At 34.6% G+C, this 8095-nt stretch overlaps 1 non-coding gene across 1 annotated transcript; it reads left to right on the forward strand.

Annotated features, from left to right (window-relative positions):
* The first annotated feature begins 5409 nt into the window (after positions 1–5409).
* On the forward strand, positions 5410–5512 carry LOC118614466. Its single transcript, XR_004956065.1, has one exon. It is a non-coding gene; the product is annotated as a U6 spliceosomal RNA (small nuclear RNA).
* The last annotated feature ends 2583 nt before the right edge of the window (positions 5513–8095 follow it).

The following is an 8095-nucleotide window of genomic DNA, read 5'->3' on the forward strand; positions in this document are numbered from 1 at the left end:
TCAGTCACATTGAATTAGGGCTCGCCCATATTATCTCATTTTAACTTGATTATCCTTTAGATGCCCTATCTCTAAAAATAGTCACATTCTAAAACACTGGAAATTAGGATTTCAACATATGAATTTTGGTGGGACATGGCCACATAACATATCCGTAACTCTCCATCTCCACTAATGCCGTGTCAGACTAAACTGCCATCATCTCTCTTGCTTGTACTACTGATTTACATTTCTAGCATATCATCTTATAGCCACTCTAATTTATTCTCCACATAGCAGCCAGAGGGATTTTTTAAAAAACTCTGTATCTCAGATCATGTTAACTATGGTGGCTAGGGTTCCATAAGCACAGAGGAAGTTAAGTCATTTAAAAGGATCTAAATAAAATAGCAATTCTAACTTTTAAAAAAATCCTTAAATGCTTATTAAAAAAAGCTTCAATATTTACTCTAAATACATTAAGATGCAAAAAGTGTCTTGTATGAACATTTGGGGGTTTAGAGAAATGAAGGCATCCACTTTTAGTGCCAATGAACGTTTATAAAAAGTACTCCACTGTGAAAGCAGTTCATAATCTCATTTTTAAAAATCTATAGGATTTTATATGGTACATAAGTACATAGCCTCATTTATCTTCCTTTTTATTCATCTATTCTCTTTCTCCTGTCATTCTTAAGGGAGCAGTTTGCAAGATCCTTTGCTGGTTTTTCTGTATTCCCAAAGCTCCATTATAATCATGCCATTATAATTATGCATGCAGTCGGCCTAACAACAAACCTAACATCATTTTTACTTCCTAGATTTGTTCCTCCCACAACTTTTCTAGTTTTCAATGATACTAGCTGGAATCAGTTTTTGATTCATTCTCCCCGATTTGTTCATGACATTTAATTAACAAATACAATCGCACATTTATATTTACTTACAGCTTCTCTCACATCGCTGTCTTTCTTTCCATTCTGACCATAGTCATTTCCCATTATGGTTAACTTACAAACCTTTTTAATTAGAAACAAAGTTTTACTGAATACACATAAGGTAGTTGGAAGTTGGAGCTGTAATTTCCTCTCCATTTTGAGGAAGAAAATAAAAGAAGTATTGGGGGGTAAATTTGTCAGTGAGCCAAAAAAATATCAGATTTCTAACTCCTACCATAGCATTTCAAATAAAAAATAATGCATAAAATTGCTATAATATTGGCAAGATAGATTAGGATTATGGCAAAGAAAGAAAATAGTAGGTCTTGGATCAACCAAAAGGCTGTCTCTGAAGGCTACCAAGTAACACTTTTTCAGCCATTTCCTTTCAATTACTGGAGCATGTGTCTTTTGGTTCTGTGGTACCAAAGCAGCCCTTTGGTAACTATGGAGCCTACACATGTCGAATGAGGAATGCAGTCAGAATAAAATCGATTCCAAATCTGTGTGATGCTGTTTTAACTACTTAGCATGTCTCTGAGTGTCAAACATGCCACTAACTGAATTCTGGAGATAGGATATCTCAATAAATTCAAGCTTCACCAGATGGCAACTTGACCTGCATATTATTCTTTTCCTTTTATTAAAATTGAATTTAAACATAGATGCTCCCCATGCCTCCCCACACACACCCCATGAAATAGAAAACCTGATATTGTTACGTGTCTGGCATCAGCAACAACTTTAACAAACATTTTCTTGCCAGATTTGCGACAGAGCCCTCACTAGTGTCTGCCCACTGATAGATGATATATATATATATGTGTGTGTGTCATACACAAACACACACACACACGCACACACAGATACACGTGCATACAAATAAATATATGTATATGTGTGTATATATACACATATATATTATATACTCAGATATATACATATATGTGTGTATATATATTACATACATATATACGTTACATATATATATACTTGCTAGAAGATATCAATTGTAAATCTGATAGGAAAGAAGGCAGATAAAAATCACTGCATTGATGAGAAAAACAACTCTAATTGACATTTCTATTTATGCTCAGTTTTTCAATATGTGATACAGGGAACCTAAAGATGAAAATGTAAGTGTTTGCTAGCAAAATAAAAAATCAGTTTTCAGGCAATTTTTGAAAGCATTGACTAAAATAAAAAGAAATTATTAAATTTTAATATAAATAGGTCACTTTCAATGCATAAAAATATTAAGATAAATGGGTCCAAAAAAAGAATAAAATAATAAAAAGATGGAGGAGACAGAGGGAAACACCTGAGGTTGCCATGTAAGGGAATAGTTGCTAGGTGAGGGGCCAGCACAACTAAGTACTGGTTTCAGCTCTGCTGCTAAAAAGCTATTTGATTTTAGGCAAAGTGGTCACTTTTCTTGCATTCAATTTCTCCCTCTTTAACATGGGGGTCATAGCATCTGACATCTCTTCTAGCTTTCAGATTCTATAAATCTATAAGCTGAAATAACAGGTGAAATTATTTTGAAAAGTATAAAACTCTATGCAAGAGTTGGGTATTATTTCGATTGATGAAATTTCTTACCTAAGGAGGAGGCCAGAGGCAGATTTCATCACTGCTGTGGACAAATGCGGAGAGTCTGTACGTAGCTGTAGCATGGGTACATGCTGTTTCCGGCTGAGTCTCCAAGGTGTGAGGAACTTCCCACTCAGTGACTGCTAGGAGGCACAGCACGGATATGACCTTGATGCCCGTGAATCTTTTCAGCAGCACACACACGGCGAGACAGTGATGTGGCAAAACCTCAGATTCTTGTGACTCATTCTTGAAAACAGACAATTTCCATAGAAGCATTTTACTTTCTTTAGCCTCTGAAAAGACCAAAGAACTCGCAAACATCCTCACAGATTGGCTTTCTACACCTGGCCTTTCTTAACCCTTTAAGCATCAGCAGTTTCGTAGACCAGAATGTCTTCATTCTTTAAGGAAAATAGATAAACATGACATGATCAGTTATTATTTACTAATCTTCTCACACATACAAATTATCATCTCAGAATTTGGAGCTCAAATACCGTTTATGAAATCTGGGAAAGTGACAAAATGAACACTTTTGAGTCAGTTTTCTGTTTTACTTCATCTTTCCCTAAGCTCTTCTTCCTGAAGGTTTTTTTAAAAGATGATTTTTATTTACTTATTTATTCATCGAATAGGTAATAATTCACATGATTTATTACCAAAATGATATAAAAGTTATGTATTAAAAAGCTTGCTTCTATCTATCCAATTTATACTCTGTCATCTAACAGACAACCAGGCATTAGTTTTTCTGTATCCATTGAGTATTTCCTTGTGTATATCCAAACAATTCTCTGTGAGTGCATGTGTCTTATTATTTCTCTGCTTCTTTACACACAAAAAAATTGCACACTAAATACACTCTTGTGCCTCTTGTGCCCAAACTTTTCTAATATAGTCTGCCATTTAGCCACTTTGTAATGTTATGTTGCATGGTCCCACTTATAGGAAAGCAGAAAAGTCAAGTCTGATTTACTGAAAGGTTATTGCCCTTCTGAAGAGGAAATTAAATCCTATGTCACAATTTTAATTTTAAAGTAAATCTGTTTCTGTGGCATAGCCCTGACTGACTCTAAGCAATAATCTCATCTCACTGTCTTGGAACATTCTGTTGGCATTTGATGTCCTTAATATTCAAAAGAAGTCATCACACAAAACTACTTAAAAAGAAAAACTTGTCTAATTCAATAAATTTAAGAAGAAACTTGGCTACTTTGTTTTTGTTTCTCTTTTACTTTAATGTTTTAAATGAAAGGATAAGGAAAGTAGTTTAGATCTTAAAACTAAATAATAAACAGTTGAGGAGAAGAATGGAAGCCAAAAAAATGAATGTCTGTTTTCTCATCTATTAATCCATCCAAAGGCAGGAGGAGTAAAAGCAAAAATAAATGAATGGACTACATCAAACTTAAAGGCTTCTGCACAGCAAAAGAAACTATCAACAAAGTAAAGAGACAACTATAAAATGGGAAAATATATTTGCAAGCAATGCCTCCAATAAGGCTTAATATTCAAAATATACAAAGAATTCATACAACTCAAAAATAACAACAAAAAAAAATATCTAATCAAAAAATGGGCAAGGAACCTAAACAGACACTTTTCCCAAGAAGACGTACAAATAGCCAGCAAATATTTGAAAAGATGCTCATTATTGCTAGCTATTAGAAAAATGCAAATCAAAACCACAGTGAGATACCATCTCACACCTGTTAGATAGCTGTTATCAACAGGACAAGTAATAATAAATGTTGGAGAGGATAAGGAAAAAAAAGAACTCCCTCATACACTGCTGCTGACGGGATTGCAAATTGGTACAGCCACTATAGAAAACAGTGTGGAGGTTCCTCAAAAAACTAAGAATCGATCTACCATATGATCCAGCAATCTACCATATGATCCTACCATATATACCCCAAAGGTTTGAATACTCATACCCAAAAATATATTTGCACACCGATGTTCATAGAAACACTACTCACAGTGGCCAGAACATGGAAGCAACTGAAGAGTCCTACGATAGATAATTGGATAAAGAAGCTGCAGTACACATATACAATGGAATATTACTCAGCCGTAAGAAGAGATGAAATACTGCCATTTGCAACAATGTGGATGCCCTGAATAATCATGCTAAGTGAAATAAGCCAGACAGAAAAGGTTGAAAATCACGATATCACTTATGTGTGGAATATAAACCTGAAAGTAACAAACAAATAGGACAAACAGAGATATGGACATGGATAATAGACTAGTGGTTATCAGAAGGAGGAGAGAGAAGGAGGGAAGTAGATGGGGTAAAAGGAGTCAAATATGTGGTGACAGAAAGAAATCTAACTATGGGTGGTGAACACACAATGCAACATGTTTATGTGCCTTACTGCTAAATTGTACACCTGAAAATTATTGGGTTTTGTTAACCAATGTTACCACATACCAAAAAAACAAACAAACAAAAAAAACCATCAGGAACAGCTAGGATATTTTTCTGTGTTTAGAACAGAGCTCTCTCTTTCTTTGGAATTTCTTGCCATTAACATGTGTTTGTGCATTAGATGCAATGAAGCAACGGATAGTAGAAAGAGTAAGATGCAATGGATAGTAGAAAGAGCAAGATAATCCTGAGCTCATGTCACAGCACCCTACTTAGCAGTGGAGTGAGTGACCTTGCATAAGTTACTTCTGTGCTTCTTTGCTGTCTACAAAATTGAGCTAATACTACTTGCCTAACAAAAACTGAATGAGGATTAAAGATGATAGTATGTGTATGGAGCTCAGAGCTTTTGCATTCACTGTTCTCTCTTATTAGAGTACTCTTTTTATACTTCCTTTAGTTGTTTCCTTCTTAATATTCAGGTTCAACACAAATAGTTCCTTCTCAGAAATGCCTTTGTCTTTGCTCGCTTCGGCAGCACATATACTAAAGTTGGAACAATACAGATTGGCATGGCCCCTGCGCAAAGGATGACATGCAGCTTTGTGAAGCATTCCATATCTTTAATAATAAAAAAAATTTTTTTAAAGAAATTCCTTCATCTATTTCAAAAGTCCCCTACCTTAACCTCCTCTAGCTTGTCACCCTTTAAAATTTTTCTTCATAGCACTTACTATTATCTGAAATCATTTTATTTCCTTGATTATGATCGCCTCTTCTATTAGAATGTAAGCTTCTCGTAACCAGGGATCTTGTTACTTAGACTACTGCTCTGTACCCTGCCCTGAAATGTAAATGTGTTGAATGAATGAATGAATGATAACTACTAGTTCACCGTAATTTATGAAATGCTAGTTTCTTCCCTCTTCCTGAAAGCAAGGCCAGTGTTTAAGATAGTTCAGAGAATATTGCATATGGTCAATAATTTAGGAAAATACAGAAAAAGTTTCTATACTGTGAAAACCTTTAGACACATTCTAAAAACATGTCCTTCGACATTTTGTATTAACTTTGATTTGCGCAAACCCATATGTGTATCTCTTTTAGTTCACGAACACACACAAAAAGTTTTTTTTTTTTTCTGAATGTGAACCCATCTGGCACTCCCAATACCATCTCTATGTAAAGTTGGATAATAATGTCTCTAGAAGTTAGATGCATGAATGATTCACCTCAGCCAAAAATTCACCTCAAAATGATCAATTTGCTTCTTTATCTTTGTTCACGGTATCTTAAGAGCAATGGCAGATTTCTAAAGGGCTTTTCTTTTCTTTTCCCTTTTACTGAAGACAGTGGTGAAAAAAAAAAAAAGACAAGAAAAAGAATTGCTCTGAGACTTCATGAAATAACCCAGAAGGTGAGCAGACGAAGGCCTTCACCTGCATACTTCTTTCCAGCCTTTTCACTGATAATACAAGTTTTCAGAGCAAGAAAATTGGGATGTTCTGTTCTGCTCAAATAAAATTAAGAACCTATATTAGTTGACAAAAAAATCAAAGGTAAAAAAGAGTTGACAGAAAAATTCCCTTGTTTATGGAAATCTGGCTTGCTCCATAGCACCATATTTCAAAATGTACAGAATCTCAATTGCTCTATAAGTCAAAGAATTATTTCTACAATGAGAAACTTTGATTTATAAATTACCATAAGTTATTTCATTGCTTATAAATGTTTTATTTATACCAAGTAGTACAAAGTATTTGTGCTATTTCTTCATAAAATTACTGTTAAATAAATATTCTTTATAAAGTTGATAGCTAGTGCCCACATAAAGGACAAGAAATAATGCAAAGCTCAAACAGGGCTAATTATAATAAAGGTGGAATAAATTCAATAGGAGATTTCGTAACAGATCTTTTCTTTACATAATCATTTACTCTTTAGTCAAAATTATTTCAGTCATTTTATTCCCCAGCTATCCAGATATAGCTGAGGTTAATTTACTTTAACTCTAAGAGTCCCGAAATGCATTTTGTACTCCCTCCCAAAACAAAACAAAACAAAACCTGTAAATGTATTTCAAATTCAATCTTTTAAAAGAGGATTCATTGTTGGTAATATAGGACCATTTTAATACATAAATTGTCATTTCCTGGGAGGAGTCCGTATCATAATTTGGGAAACATGCAACCACTGTTCACTCAAAACATTTAAACCATGGCAGATTGAGTAAAACATCCTCCCAGGAGCAGCCTTCCTTGTATTGAATCATGGCTCTGCCACTTACTAGCTGTGTAACTTTGGAAAGGTTACTCAATTTTTTTGTTCTTCGATTTCTTCACCCATAAAATGCACATTTTATAGAGTTATACCTACTTCATGCAATTGCCTCCAATAGTTTTATGAGGATTAAATTAGTTAATCATGGAGGGCTCATAGAAAAGTAATTGGAATGCAGTAAAATTCAATAATTTGTATTTAATGATGGTAATAAGCTTCTTTAGCTCTGGAGCCAGAGTAATCAAGGATAATGGATGAAAGAAATCTTAGTCCAAATGCTTCTTTCCTCTATGATTGCTAAGCTTATTGCTCCTGTTGGTCATTCTTCCTGACTAAGTGGAAAAATATGGCTGCAATAGAAGAAAACAAGTCATTGAGTGAGGGAAACAGAGACGAGACAAGAGACAACATTTCCAAAATTTGGAAATTTTGAGGGCTAGTTGTAACTCTGACATTCTTGAAAGGGTTCAGATTCTTATAGCTCTTTCTTTGATCTTCCAATAAATTTCTTTTTGTTTTATTTTGGTTTTGCTTAAATTTAGGTTGTTTTTCTGTATTTTACAACTAATAGGCTCTTCCTGAGTCCTGGGACTAAGTTAATGACACCAGATGTAGTGCGCAGCAAGACCATGTACTCAATCAAAACTTGTCAGGCTCCTGGGCGTTATTCCAGGACCAGAGTCCATTTCCACCAGGGCTTGGCTGAGGACCCTTTGACACTGGGCTTCAAGGACAGGACAGTATTGATGAGCTCAGAAAAGTGAAGAAAGAAGCCACAGAAAAATGAATAGGTCATCTATGGTTCTATGACAGAGAAACAACTCTTCTCTCTCTCTCTCCTCTCTTTTTAAATGCGTGACTTCAGAATTATGAAAACAATTCCAAAGAAGGGGACCCCAAAATATTTAAAACACAGATTAATTATTTC

This window comes from Rousettus aegyptiacus, unplaced genomic scaffold, assembly GCF_014176215.1.
Source record: "Rousettus aegyptiacus isolate mRouAeg1 unplaced genomic scaffold, mRouAeg1.p scaffold_m13_p_2, whole genome shotgun sequence".
Classification (NCBI taxonomy): Eukaryota; Metazoa; Chordata; class Mammalia; order Chiroptera; family Pteropodidae; genus Rousettus; species Rousettus aegyptiacus.